The 14,073-nt window shown below is 60.3% G+C and overlaps 1 protein-coding gene across 1 annotated transcript in view; it reads right to left on the bottom strand.

The window, feature by feature from the left end:
• The window catches only part of CMTR2 (cap methyltransferase 2), a 69,691-nt gene that overhangs the window by 4,753 nt on the left and 50,865 nt on the right, over window positions 1-14,073 (bottom strand). The gene's annotated exons all lie outside the window — the stretch shown is intronic.

Raw genomic sequence — 14,073 nt, 5'->3', positions numbered from 1 at the left:
TAAGTGACTAATAATAGTGCAATGAATCAAGTGTATATAAGAAGTTGTAACCCCTGCTCAAACCCTCTGGAAGGGACTGTCTTCACTGGTCCCAGATGATCGATATATGTTCTCACAACCCAGGGGGAACATGAAGGAAAAAACAGCAGAAAAAACACAAACTAAGTGCAGACTGTATAATTCAGTGTGAAAATGTGTGAAAAACGTGGCTCTCGTGTGCAGCCTACTCACAGGATAGCAGTAGGGTATGGGCAAATACAGGATCTATGGAGTCTGTGACGTCTTCTAGATGTAGACAGGATACCTCTCACATTCATAAATCAAATGGATGAGAACATGGAAAAATAGAAAGAAATCTCCATGGTGCAGATCAATGGTAAAAAAGTATAACTTTATAATGTAGCTAAAAAATGCGCACTTACAATGTAAAAATTAAACATAAGCATTTATCACTGTAACAAGTGACTCAGGAGTGATAGGGATATGGCCACCGCTCACCGCACTGACGTTGCTTCTCTGCTGTTCGCCGTGATGCTGTCAGGATCACCTCCAGTGCTTTCCCCGATGCGATACGTCACTTCCGGTTAGCGCACTGAGCTCCGTCGCGTCACTTCCGGTGCTGTTCGTGATGGACGGCTAGCAGGACCAATCCTTGCACTTCCTGGGCGGGTCCACTCTACGTGTTTCGCCCAATAGGACAACAGGCTTCGTCAGGAGTAACTCGGTAATACGGAAGTGACGTATCGCATCGGGGAAAGCACTGGAGGTGTTCCTGACAGCATCACGGCGAACAGCAGAGAAGCAACGTCGGTGCGGTGAGCGGTGGCCATATCCCTATCACTCCTGAGTCACTTGTTACAGTGATAAATGCTTATGTTTAATTTTTACATTGTAAGTGCGCATTTTTTAGCTACATTATAAAGTTATCCTTTTTTACCATTGATCTGCACCATGGAGATTTCTTTCTATTTTTCCATGTTCTCATCCATTTGATTTGTGAATGTGAGAGGTATCCTGTCTACATCTAGAAGACGTCACAGACTCCATAGATCCTGTATTTGCCCGTACCCTACTGCTATCCTGTGAGTAGGCTGCACACGAGAGCCAAGCTTTTCACATATTGTCACACTGAATTATACAGTCTACACTTAGTTTGTGTTTTTTCTGTTTTTTTCCTTCATGCTCCCCCTGGGTTGTGAGAACACAACCCTTTCACTGACAGAGAGGCCTGCACACTGCAATCTCCGCTGGCAGCGCAAGGGTAAAAATGATCTGCAGTAAACTGCTATGTTGAAAGGACTGAGAATAGTTATAGGTTCCAGCAAATGGTGGTGGTGTAAAAAGGGGAGTCCGTGAAACACCTACAAATTGGAGACAGGGGGAAGTCCGGGCTTTTATAAGGAGGTGAAAGACGTGCAAAATATTCAAGACTGGTTTGGCTTTATTTCTTGAATAATTATTAGAATATCAAGCTGCCCCGAAAGCCTAGTTAGTAGCCGAGGTGTCCAGTCTGCATTGGGAGAGACTTCCCCCACCTATCATCCCAGGGGCTCTCTCCCCTCTGTGCCTGCTCCTCTCTAATGCTGTATTACTCCCTAGAAATGCATTACTGCTGACTCCCCCCTAGCCCAAGTTGGGACCATTGGCTTCCTTCCATCACACACCCTCTCTTTACCAATTTGAGCGCGCTTCTCTCTCCCTCTCATCCCCTCCCTCCCCCCCTTCTCTCTCTCCCCCCCTCCCCCCCCTTCTCTCTCTCCCCCCCCTCCCCCCTTCTCTCTCTCCCCCCTCCCCCCCTTCTCTCTCCCCCGCTCCTCTCTCTCCCCCCTCCCCCCCTTCTCTCTCTCCCCCCCTTCTCTCTCTCCCCCCTCCCCCCCTTCTCTCTCTCCCCCCCTTCTCTCTCTCCCCCCTCCCCCCCTTCTCTCTCCCCCTCCCCCCTTCTCTCTCTCCCCCCCTTCTCTCTCTCCCCCCTCCCCTCTCTCCCCCCCTTCTCTCTCTCCCCCCTCCCCTCTCTCCCCCCCTCCTTCTTTCTCTCCCCCCCTCCCCCCTTCTCTCTCTCCCCCCTCCCCCCTTCTCTCTCTCTCCCCCTCCCCTTCTCTCTCTCCCCTCCCCCCTTCTCTCTCTCCCCTCCCCCCTTCTCACTCTCCCCTCCCCCCTTCTCTCTCTCCCCCTCCCCCTTCTCTCTCTCCCCTCCCCCCCTTCTCTCTCTCCCCTCCCCCCCTTCTCTCTCTCCCCTCCCCCCCTTCTCTCTCTCCCCTCCCCCCCTCCTCTCTCTCCCTCCCTCCCCCCTCCTCTCTCTCCCTCCCCCCTTCTCTCTCTCCCCCTCCCCCCTTCTCTCTCTCCCCTCCCCCTTCTCTCTCTCCCTCCCCCCCTTCTCTCTCTCCCTCCCCCCCTTCTCTCTCTCCCTCCCCCCTTCTCTCTCTCCCCCTCCCCCCCTTCTCTCTCTCCCCCTCCCCCCCTTCTCTCTCTCCCCCTCCCCCCCTTCTCTCTCTCCCCCTCCCCCCCTTCTCTCTCTCCCCCTCCCCCCCTTCTCTCTCTCCCTCCCTCCCCCCTTCTCTCCCTCCCCCTTCTCTCTCTCCCCCTCCCCCCCTTCTCTCTCCCCCTCCCCCCCTTCTCTCTCTCCCTCTCCCCCTCCCCCTTCTCTTTCTCTCTCTCCCCCTCCCCCCTTCTCTCTCTCCCCTCCCCCCCTTCTCTCTCTCCCCTCCCCCCCTTCTCTCTCTCCCCTCCCCCCCTTCTCTCTCTCCCCCTCCCCCCCTTCTCTCTCTCCCCCCTCCCCCCCCTTCTCTCTCTCCCCCTCCCCCCCTTCTCTCTCTCCCCCTCCCCCCCTTCTCTCTCCCCCTCCCCCCCTTCTCTCTCCCCCTCCCCCCCCCTTCTCTCCTCTCCCTCCCCCCCCCTTCTCTCTCTCTCCCTCCCCCCCCTTCTCTCTCTCTCCCCTCCCCCCCTTCTCTCTCTCTCCCCTCCCCCCCTTCTCTCTCTCTCCCCTCCCCCCTTCTCTCTCTCTCCCCTCCCCCCTTCTCTCTCTCTCCCCTCCCCCCCTTCTCTCTCTCTCCCCCCCCCTTCTCTCCCTCCCCCCTTCTCTCTCTCTCCCCCTCCCCACTCTCTCCCCCTCCCCCCCTTCTCTCTCCCCCTCCCACCTTCTCTCCCTCTCCCCCTCCCCCCTTCTCTCTCTCCCCCTCCCCCCTTCTCTCTCTCCCCTCCCCCCCTTCTCTCTCCCCCCTCCCCCCCTTCTCTCTCCCCCTCCCCCCCTTCTCTCTCTCCCTCTCCCCCTCCCCCTTCTCTTTCTCTCTCTCCCCCTCCCCCCTTCTCTCTCTCCCCTCCCCCCTTCTCTCTCTCCCCTCCCCCCCTTCTCATCTCTCCCCTCCCCCCCTTCTCTCTCTCCCCCTCCCCCCCTTCTCTCTCTCCCCCTCCCCCCCCTTCTCTCTCTCCCCCTCCCCCCCCTTCTCTCTCTCCCCCTCCTCTCTCTCCCCCTCCCCCCCTTCTCTCTCTCTCTCCCCCTCCCCCCCTTCTCTCTCCCCCTCCCCCCCCTTCTCTCTCTCTCCCTCCCCCCCCTTCTCTCTCTCTCCCTCCCCCCCTTCTCTCTCTCTCCCCTCCCCCCCTTCTCTCTCTCTCCCCTCCCCCCCTTCTCTCTCTCTCCCCTCCCCCCTTCTCTCTCTCTCCCCTCCCCCCTTCTCTCTCTCTCCCCTCCCCCCCTTCTCTCTCTCTCTCCCCCCCTTCTCTCCCTCCCCCCTTCTCTCTCTCCCCCTCCCCATCTCTCTCTCCCCCCCTTCTCTCTCCCCCTCCCCCCCCTTCTCTCTCCCCCTCCCACCTTCTCTCCCTCTCCCCCTCCCACCTTCTCTCCCTCTCCCCCTCCCCCCTTCTCTCTCTCCCCCTCCCCCTTCTCTCTCTCCCCCTCCCCCCCTTCTCTCTACCCCCTCCCCCCCTTCTCTCTCCCCTCCCCCCCTTCTCTTTCTCCCCCTCCCCCCTTCTCTCTCTCCCCTCCCCCCCTTCTCTCTCTCCCCCTCCCCCCTTCTCTCTCTCCCCTCCCCCCTTCTCTCTCTCCCCTCCCCCCTTCTCTCTCTCCCCCTCCCCCCTTCTCTCTCTCCCCCTCCCCCCTTCTCTCTCTCCCCTCCCCCCCTTCTCTCTCTCCCCTCCCCCTTCTCTCTCCCCCTCCCCCCCTTCTCTCTCTCCCCCTCCCCCCCTTCTCTCTCTCCCCCCCTCTCTCTCCCCCTTCTCTCTCTCCCCCTCCCCTTCTCTCTCTCCCCTCCCCCCTTCTCTCTCTCCCCTCCCCCCCTTCTCTCTCTCCCCCTCCCCCCCTTCTCTCTCTCCCCCTCCCCCCCTTCTCTCTCTCCCCCTCCCCCCTTCTCTCTCTCCCCCTCCCCCCTTCTCTCTCTCCCCTCCCCCCTTCTCTCTCTCCCCCTCCCCCCCTTCTCTCTCTCCCCCTCCCCCCTTCTCTCCCCTCCCCCCTTCTCTCTCTCCCCCCCTTCTCTCTCCCTCCCCCCCATCTCTCTCTCCCCCCCCTTCTCTCTCTCTCCCCCCCCTTCTCTCCCTCCCCCCCTTCTCTCTCTCCCCCCCTTCTCTCTCTCCCCCCTTCTCTCTCTCCCCCTCCCCCCTTCTCTCTCTCCCCCTCCCCCCTTCTCTCTCTCCCCCTCCCCCCCTTCTCTCTCTCCCCCTCCCCCCTTCTCTCTCTCCCCTCCCCCCTTCTCTCTCTCCCCCTCCCCCCCTTCTCTCTCTCCCCTCCCCCCTTCTCTCTCTCCCCTCCCCCCCTTCTCTCTCTCCCCTCCCCCTTTCTCTCTCTCCCCTCCCCCCCTTCTCTCTCTCCCCTCCCCCCTTCTCTCTCTCCCCCTCCCCCCTTCTCTCTCTCCCCTCCCCCCCTTCTCTCTCTCCCCCCCCCCCTTCTCTCTCTCTCACCCCCTTCTCTCTCTCTCTCACCCCCTCCCCCCCCTTCTCTCTCTCACCCCCTCCCCCCCCCCTTCTCTCTCTCACCCCCTCCCCCCCCCTTCTCTCTCTCCCCTCCCCCCCCTTCTCTCCCCTCCCCCCCTTCTCTCTCTCCCCTCCCCCCCCTTCTCTCTCTCCCCCTCCCCATCTCTCTCCCTCCCCCCCTTCTCCCCTCTTCTCTCTCCCTCCCTCCCCCCTTCTCTCTCTCCCCCTCCCCCCCTTCTCTCTCCCCTCCCCCCCTTCTCTCTCCCCCTCCCCCCCTTCTCTCTCCCCCTCCCCCCTTCTCTCTCCCCCTCCCCCCCTTCTCTCTCCCCCCCCTTCTCTCTCCCTCCCTCCCCCCCTCTCTCTCCCCCTCCCCTTCTCTCTCCCTCCCTCCCTCCCCACCTCTCTCTCCCCCTCCCCCCTTCTCTCTCTCCCCTCCCCCCCTTCTCTCTCTCCCCCTCCCCCCTTCTCTCTCTCCCCCTCCCCCCCTTCTCTCTCTCCCCCTCCCCCCCTTCTCTCTCTCTCTCACCCCCTCCCCCCCCTTCTCTCTCTCACCCCCTCCCCCCCCCTTCTCTCTCTCACCCCCTCCCCCCCCCTTCTCTCTCTCCCCTCCCCCCCCTTCTCTCCCCTCCCCCCCTTCTCTCTCTCCCCTCCCCCCCCTTCTCTCCCCTCCCCCCCCTTCTCCCCCCTTCTCTCTCTCCCCCTCCCCATCTCTCCCCTCCCCCCCTTCTCCCCTCTTCTCTCTCCCTCCCTCCCCCCTTCTCTCTCTCCCCCTCCCCCCCTTCTCTCTCCCCTCCCCCCCTTCTCTCTCCCCCTCCCCCCCTTCTCTCTCCCCCTCCCCCCCTTTCTCTCTCCCCCTCCCCCCCTTCTCTCTCCCCCTCCCCCCCTTCTCTCTCCCCCCCCTTCTCTCTCCCTCCCTCCCCCCCTCTCTCTCCCCCCCCCCTTCTCTCTCCCTCCCTCCCCACCTCTCTCTCCCCCTCCCCCTTCTCTCTCTCCCCTCCCCCACTTCTCTCTCTCCTCCCCCCCTTCTCTCTCTCCCTCCCCCCCTTCTCTCTCTCCCTCCCCCCCTTCTCTCTCTCCTCCCCCCTTCTCTCTCTCCCTCCCCCCTTCTCTCTCTCCCTCCCCCCTTCTCTCTCTCCCTCCCCCCCTTCTCTCTCTCCCTCCCCCCTTCTCTCTCTCCCTCCCTCCCTTCTCTCTCCCCCTCCCCCCCCTTCTCTCTCCCCTCCCCATCTCTCTCCCTCCCCCCCTTCTCCCCTCTTCTCTCTCCCTCCCTCCCCCCTTCTCTCTTCTCCCCCTCCCCCCATTCTCTCTCCCCCTCCCCCCCTTCTCTCTCCTCCCCCCCTTCTCTCTCCCTCCCCCCTCTTCTCTCTCCCTCCCCCCCTCTTCTCTCTCTCCTCCCCCCTCTTCTCTCTCTCCCTCCCCCCCTCTTTTCTCTCTCCCTCCCCCCCTCTTTTCTCTCTCCCTCCCCCCCTCTTTTCTCTCTCCCTCCCCCCCTCTTTTCTCTCTCCCTCCCCCCCTCTTTTCTCTCTCCTCCCCCCTCTTTTCTCTCTCCCTCCCCCCCTCTTTTCTCTCTCCCTCCCCCCTCTTTTTCTCTCTCCTCCCCCCTCTTCTCTCTCTCCCTCCCCCTCTTCTCTCTCCCTCCCCCCCTCTTCTCTCTCCCTCCCCCCCTTCTTCTCTCTCCCTCCCCCCCCTCTTCTCTCTCCCTCCCCCCCTCTTCTCTCTCCTCCCCCCTCTTCTCTCTCCCTCCCCCCTCTTCTCTCTCCCCTCCCCCCTTCTCTCTCTCCCTCCCCCCCTTCTCTCTCTCTCCCCCCCCCTTCTCTCTCTCCCCCTCCCCATCTCTCTCTCCCCCCCTTCTCTCTCCCCCTCCCCCTTCTCTCTCTCCCTCTCCCCCTTCCCCCTTCTCTCTCCCTCCCCCCTTCTCTCTCTCCCCCTCCCCCTTCTCTCTCTCCCTCCCCCTTCTCTCTCTCCCCCTCCCCCCCTTCTCTCTCACCCCTCCCCCCCTTCTCTCTCTCCCCCTCCCCCCCTTCTCTCTCTCCCCCTCCCCCCCTTCTCTCTCTCCCCCTCCCCCCCTTCTCTCTCTCCCCCTCCCCCCCTTCTCTCTCTCCCCTCCCCCCCTTCTCTCTCTCCCCTCCCCCCCCTTCTCTCTCCCCCTCCCCCCCCTTTCTCTCTCCCCCTCCCCCCTCTCTCTCCCCCTCCCCCCCCCTTCTCTCTCCCCCTCCTCCTCTCCTTTTTCTCTTCTCCCCTCCCCCCCCCTTCTCTCTCCCCCTCCCCCCCCCTTCTCTCTCTCTCCCCTCCCCCCCTTCTCTCTCTCTCCCCTCCCCCCCTTCTCTCTCTCTCCCCCCCCTTCTCTCTCTCCCCCTCCCCATCTCTCTCTCCCCCCCCCTTCTCTCTCCCCCTCCCCCCCTTCTCTCTCTCCCTCTCCCCCCTTCTCTCTCTCCCTCTCCCCCCTCTCTCTCCCCCTCCCCCCCTTCTCTCTCCCCCTCCCCCCCCTTCTCTCTCTCCCTCCCCCCCCCCTTCTCTCTCTCTCCCCTCCCCCCCTTCTCTCTCTCTCCCTCCCCCCCTTCTCTCTCTCTCCCCCCCCTTCTCTCTCTCCCCCTCCCCATCTCTCTCTCCCCCCCTTCTCTCTCCCCCTCCCCCCTTCTCTCTCCCCCTCCCCCCTTCTCTCTCTCCCTCTCCCCCTCCCCCCTTCTCTCTCTCCTCCCCCCCTTCTCTCTCCCCTCCCCCCCTTCTCTCTCTCCCCTCCCCCCTTCTCTCTCCCCTCCCCCCCCCCTTCTCTCTCCCCTCCCCCCCTTCTCTCTCTCCCCTCCCCCCTTCTCTCTCCCCTCCCCCCCCCCTTCTCTCTCCCCTCCCCCCCCTTCTCTCTCTCCCCCTCCCCCCTTCTCTCTCTCCCCCTCCCCCCTTCTCTCTCTCTCCCTCCCCCCCTTCTCTCTCTCTCCCCCCCCCTTCTCTCTCTCCCCCTCCCCATCTCTCTCTCCCCCCCTTCTCTCTCCCCCTCCCCCCCTTCTCTCTCTCCCTCTCCCCCCTTCTCTCTCTCCCTCTCCCCCCTCTCTCTCCCCCTCCCCCCCTTCTCTCTCCCCCTCCCCCCCCTTCTCTCTCTCCCTCCCCCCCCTTCTCTCTCTCTCCCCTCCCCCCCTTCTCTCTCTCTCCCCTCCCCCCCTTCTCTCTCTCTCCCCCCCCCCTTCTCTCTCTCCCCCTCCCCATCTCTCTCTCCCCCCCTTCTCTCTCCCCCTCCCCCCCTTCTCTCTCCCCCTCCCCCCCTTCTCTCTCTCCCTCTCCCCCTCCCCCCTTCTCTCTCTCCTCCCCCCCTTCTCTCTCCCCTCCCCCCTTCTCTCTCTCCCCTCCCCCCTTCTCTCTCCCCTCCCCCCCCCTTCTCTCTCTCCCCCCCCTTCTCTCCCCTCCCCCCTTCTCTCTCTCCCCCTCCCCCCTTCTCTCTCTCCCCCTCCCCCCCTTCTCTCTCTCCCCCTCCCCCCCTTCTCTCTCTCCCCCTCCCCCCCTTCTCTCTCTCCCCCTCTCTCTCCCCCCTTCTCTCTCTCCCCCCTTCTCTCTCTCCCTCCCCCCCTTCTCTCTCTCCCCTCCCCCTTCTCTCTCTCCCCTCCCCCCCTTCTCTCTCTCCCCCCCTTCTCCCTCCCCCCTTCTCTCTCTCCCCCCTTCTCTCTCCCCTCCCCTTCTCTCTCTCCCCTCCCCCTTCTCTCTCCCCTCCCCCCTTCTCTCTCTCCTCCCCCCTTCTCTCTCCCCTCCCCCCTTCTCTCTCTCCCCTCCCCCCTTCTCTCTCTCCCCTCCCCCCTTCTCTCTCTCCCCTCCCCCCCTTCTCTCCTCCCCCCCCCCTTCTCTCTCTCCCCCTTCTCTCTCTCCCCCTCCCCCCCTTCTCTCTCTCCCCTCCCCCCCCTTCTCTCTCTCCCCTCCCCCCCCTTCTCTCTCTCCCCCTCCCCCCCTTCTCTCTCTCTCCCCCCCTTCTCTCTCTCACCCCCTCCCCCCCCTTCTCTCTCTCCCCCCCCCTTCTCTCTCACCCCCTCCCCCCCCCTTCTCTCTCTCCCCTCCCCCCCCTTCTCTCCCCTCCCCCCCCTTCTCTCTCTCCCCTCCCCCCCTTCTCTCTCTCCCCTCCCCCCCCTTCTCTCTCTCCCCCTCCCCCCTTCTCTCTCTCCCTCCCCCCCCTTCTCTCCCCTCCCCCCTTCTCTCTCTCCCCTCCCCCCCTTCTCTCTCTCCCCCTCCCCCCTTCTCTCTCTCCCCCTCCCCCCCTTCTCTCTCCCCCCCCTTCTCTCTCTCACCCCCCCTTCTCTCTCTCACCCCCTCCCCCCCTTCTCTCTCTCCCCCTCCCCCCCCTTCTCTCTCCCCCTCCCCCCCTTCTCTCTCTCCCCCTCCCCCCCCTTCTCTCTCCCCCCTCCCCCCCTCTCCCCCCCCCCCTCCCCCCCTCTCTCTCCCCCCCTCCCTCTCCCCCCCTCCCCCCCTCTCTCTCCCCCCCTCCCCCCTTCTCTCTCTCCCCCTCCCCCATCTTCTCTCTCCCCTCCCCCACTTCTCTCTCTCCTCCCCCCCTTCTCTCTCTCCCTCCCCCCCTTCTCTCTCTCCTCCCCCCCTTCTCTCTCTCCCTCCCCCCCTTCTCTCTCTCCCTCCCTCCCTTCTCTCTCCCCCTCCCCATCTCTCTCCCTCCCCCCCTTCTCCCCTCTCTCTCTCCCTCCCCCCCTTCTCTCTCTCCCCCTCCCCCCTTCTCTCTCCCCCCCTCCCCCCTTCTCTCTCCCCTCCCCATCTTCTCTCTCCCCTCCCCCCTTCTCTCTCTCCCTCCCCCCCTTCTCTCTCCCCCTCCCCCCCTTCTCTCTCCCCCTCCCCCCCTTCTCTCTCCCCCTCCCCATCTCTCCCTCCCCCCCTCTTCTCTCTCCCTCCCCCCCTCTTCTCTCTCCCTCCCCCCCTCTTCTCTCTCCCTCCCCCCTCTTCTCTCTCCCTCCCCCCCTCTTCTCTCTCTCCCTCCCCCCCTCTTCTCTCTCTCCCTCCCCCCCTCTTCTCTCTCTCCCTCCCCCCTCTTCTCGCTCTCCCTCCCCCCTCCCTTCTCTCTCTCCCTCCCCCCCTTCTCTCTCTCCCTCCCCCCCCTTCTCTCTCTCCCTCCCCCCCCTTCTCTCTCTCCCTCCCCCCCTTCTCTCTCTCCCTCCCTTCTCTCCCTCCCCCCCCCTTCTCTCTCTCCCTCCCCCCCCCTTTTCTCTCTCCCTCCCCCCCCTTCTCTCTCTCCCTCCCCCCCCCTTCTCTCTCTCCCTCCCCCCCTTCTCTCTCTCCCTCCTCCCCCTTCTCTCTCTCCCTCCTCCCCCTTCTCTCTCTCCCTCCTCCCCCTTCTCTCTCTCCCCCTCCCCCCCCTTCTCTCTCCCCCTCCCCCCCCTTCTCTCTCCCCCTCCCCCCCCTTCTCTCTCCCCCCCTCCCCCCCCTTCTCTCTCCCCCTCCCCCCCCTTCTCTCTCCCCCTCCCCCCCCTTCTCTCTCCCCCTCCCCCCCCTTCCCCCCCTTCTCTCTCCCCTTCTCTCTCTCCTCCCTTCTCTCTCCACCTCCTCTCTCTCCTTCTCGCTCTGCTTCTCTCTCCCCCTTCTCCCTCTCTCTATCCCCTTCTCCCTCTCTCTCTCCCCTTCGCCTGTCTCTCTCTCCTTCCCTGGCCCCCGGTCTCCCTTCAGGACCTTCTTCCCTTTAACCCCTTATCCTCCCTTCTCATATCACACCTCCTCGTTCCCGCGCTCTCTTTTACCTGTAGAGTGAGAGCCGCCGTGCAAACCCGAAAGCAAACGGCGTGGCGTAACGTCTCCCGTACTCGTCACGTGCCAGGGGGAGTGGCGCTGCTATTCCTAATTTACTAGGCGCCCTCATATTCGCCTCTCCGTCTCCATGGCAACACCAGCCTTGGGCCTCATAAGATTGGGAGTGATGCAGTTATATTTAACAATAGTAATATATATATATATATTATATTAAAACCTTGTACAAATGATAGTATCAGCAAGATCATTGCATTGTCTATACTCCACCATCTATCAATAAATAGTAATTACAATAACAATAAATAATATATACTGAAGTAGAAGAGGACCGCACTCCCAAAACACTTGTTGACTTGGCCTTGGTGTGAAGTCAAAATAATGGGAATATCCTTGGTAAATAGGCACTCGCCAGCAATTTAAATAAATGCAGAAAGTTCCATTTACACAATATATATATATATACACACACACACAGGCGTACGTGCAACAGACTAATTGAATCAAGATATTCTATAGTCCGATTAAAAGTAAGGCTGACAATACCGCCCCTGATGGTGCTAAGGGAAATATATAGCTACTGTAAGGCCTGTTTTATAGTTCTTGCTGCTACGCGTGCGGGCGAGCAACCGGAGTTGCACGTGGCGTGCGCGTTTAGTTTGTGGGCTGCAAGCGGTGACGCGCGTGCGTATAGGTGTCGTGACTCTGACGTCACAGCGTTAGGCCGCGCTGTGATTGGTTCGCGGCGTGGCAGCAGCACGAAAATACAATTTTATTGTCATTTCCCTGGTCTGCCGCGCCATCGCTCACGGCCATGCGCACGCCCCTAGTATATAGACGTCTGGCTAACACAGCCAATTATAATTGACGCGTGCGCTGCGTACTATATTACATGCCTTAGGCTGCGTCCATAGAAGGACAGGCAGTGCTGAGCCGTGCGGACGCTCCGCGCTGAGCCCCGGCATCCTCAATGAGGATGTCTTTAGAGGGGGCTCACGTGAGCGTCCGCAGGCGTGCTGAGGAGTTGGATTTTTCACCAGACAGCCAATGCTGTTTTTCAGCGCGGTGTCGGCTGAAAACCTCCAATCACAGCACAGCAGCGTCAACGTCATGGCGCCGTGACATTGACGTCGGTGCATCGCGGGCTATTGGCCCAGCGACGTCACTGCCCCGCCTCCCCCCGACTCCAGATCGCGCACTCTGGCTCGCCTGCATGTGCATGAAATCGCACAGGCTTTAGCAGGCCTCAGCGTTAGCGCGGTTCAGCACTCCTCCCCACTCTATGGATGCAGCCTTAGAAAGAATCCCTCTGAAGCACTCAAGTATAATAAGTATCAAATGTATTAAACAACGTCTATGAAAACATAAATTAAAACAGTCCCTGGCAGTCAGAGTAAAAAAACAGGCCCTCTATAAACACTATACTGGTGGGATCTAAGTTGATACAAAGACACAATGCTACACACTATGTTAGTTAGACCGTGAGATGGTAATCAAATGCAGGAATAAAGACCAAGGGGGTTCGGGCAAAAATGTGCCCTTCCCCTACCTAGACTGTCCGGTCACATGTGCTAGCAATGAAACCAAAAAGATCCCTTGACACATAAACCAATAGCATCAGTATGTGGTACGGGTGCTGGAATTGCAACTCTGATATATAATGGTAGCATATGTACCTATATACCAAACCCTACACATATTTACGTTTTTAAGAATACTGGAATGCAAAGCACTCATAATTCATGTTTTAGTTATCCTTAGATATCACTAGGTATCAATTTTAAAGTATTATTAACTGGGCGGGGGGGTTAAAAGCTAAAAAAAATGCATAACATTACGAGATAAGCATAAGAGGGAAGGACAATGAAAGATTACTGCTGCAAGATCGTTCATGGGCAGTAGTGGGAACTAATTAAACAAGCAATCAACTTCCTCTGAAAAAATCAATAAACCTTTCAAATATTAGTTTTTTTACTTGGTTCTCTATCTATCTCTTATCTGGTAATGATGGCTTCATAATGAATTTACAAACAAACAAAAAATTGAGGGAGAATGATATAAACATTGTGAAAACTGAAAACCTTCTACGGCATTTGGTTTCCAGGGTAACCCTAGTACGGGCTAATGCCTACAGAGTATTTATACCTTGTATGATTATTATACTTTTTATTTTTTTATTGATGGAAGAAGATGAAGTCACAGCGACATAGTTAAAAAAAAAGGCAGTAAAATCCAAGTTACAGTATACGATGCTTATAGGTGTCTGTAGGTCCGGGCCATAGAGGGGTGGGGAGAGCGGAGGCGCGCTAACGCGATTGCACGGACATTGCAGACGAGCCAGCGTGTGCGAAGGGAGCCGGGGGGAGGTGGTTGGAGGCGGGGCAGTGACGTCGCTGGGCCAGTCGCCCGCGACGCACTGACGTCAATGTCACGGCGCCGTGACGTTGACGCTGCTGTGCTGATTGGAGGTTTTCAGCCGACAGCGCGCTGAAAAAACAGCTTGGCGCTCGGCTGAAACCTCCATCTCGTCAGCACGCCTGCGGACGCTCGCGTGAGCCCCCTCTCAAGGCATCCTCATTGAGGATGCAGGGGCTCAGCGCGGAGCGTCCCGCACGCCTCAGCACGGCCTGTCGTCTATGGACTCGGCCTTAGTCTACAAGACTGCACCGGGGCCCCGTGCTTGCAGAGGTCCTGAGCTCTCCTTCCCCGGCCCAATTTCCGTAATCACAGTTTAAATGTTTTAACCATCGCTACATTTAAGCTGTGATGACAGAAATGGGGCCGGAGGAGGAGCGCCGGGCCTCTGCAAGCACGGGGCCCGGTGCAGTCGCACCGCCGGGGCCTGATGCAGTCGCACCGCTGGGGGCCTGGCGCAGTCGCACCGCTGGGGCCTGGTGCAGGTCGCACCGCAGGGGCCTGGTGCAGTCGCACCGCCGGGGCCTGGTGCAGTCGCACCGCCGGGGCCTGGCGCAGTCGCACCGCCGGGGCCTGGTGCAATCGCACCGCTGGGGCCTGGCGCAGTCGCACCGCTGGGGCCGCCATCAAGCCAGCCCCTGGTACAAATACAACCTAATATTGGTAAAACTGTCTCTGCCCAAGTGCAAAACGGCAGTAAAATGTTTCCTTTTCATCTACGTGTCCGTGTTTTAGAACTAATGCTATTATAAGCTTGGCTGCTTTCCCTAATCCCTTTAACCCTTTCACCGCAGGAGAGGCTGGGCAAACATTGCACGGATTAGCTACTCTGTTAATTGAGTGGCTGAAAACATCACGGTTGATTAAAAGCAGCACTTTTTATGCAAACACCTTCATTTTGTTCTATCCCGTTCTATTGTTGTTGTTTTTTTTGAGACAGCAGAAGGATAAACCCCAGATTGTGGAGAGGAGAAAGCATTTGGAAAGCGGTATTCAAAGGGTCTGGCGGTAATCCAGGAACATACCAGGAGAGAGATAGGG

The sequence above is a fragment of the Ascaphus truei genome, chromosome 19, assembly GCF_040206685.1.
Source record: "Ascaphus truei isolate aAscTru1 chromosome 19, aAscTru1.hap1, whole genome shotgun sequence".
In the NCBI taxonomy this organism is placed as follows: domain Eukaryota; kingdom Metazoa; phylum Chordata; class Amphibia; order Anura; family Ascaphidae; genus Ascaphus; species Ascaphus truei.
This window is presented reverse-complemented; position numbering and strand designations above follow the sequence as displayed.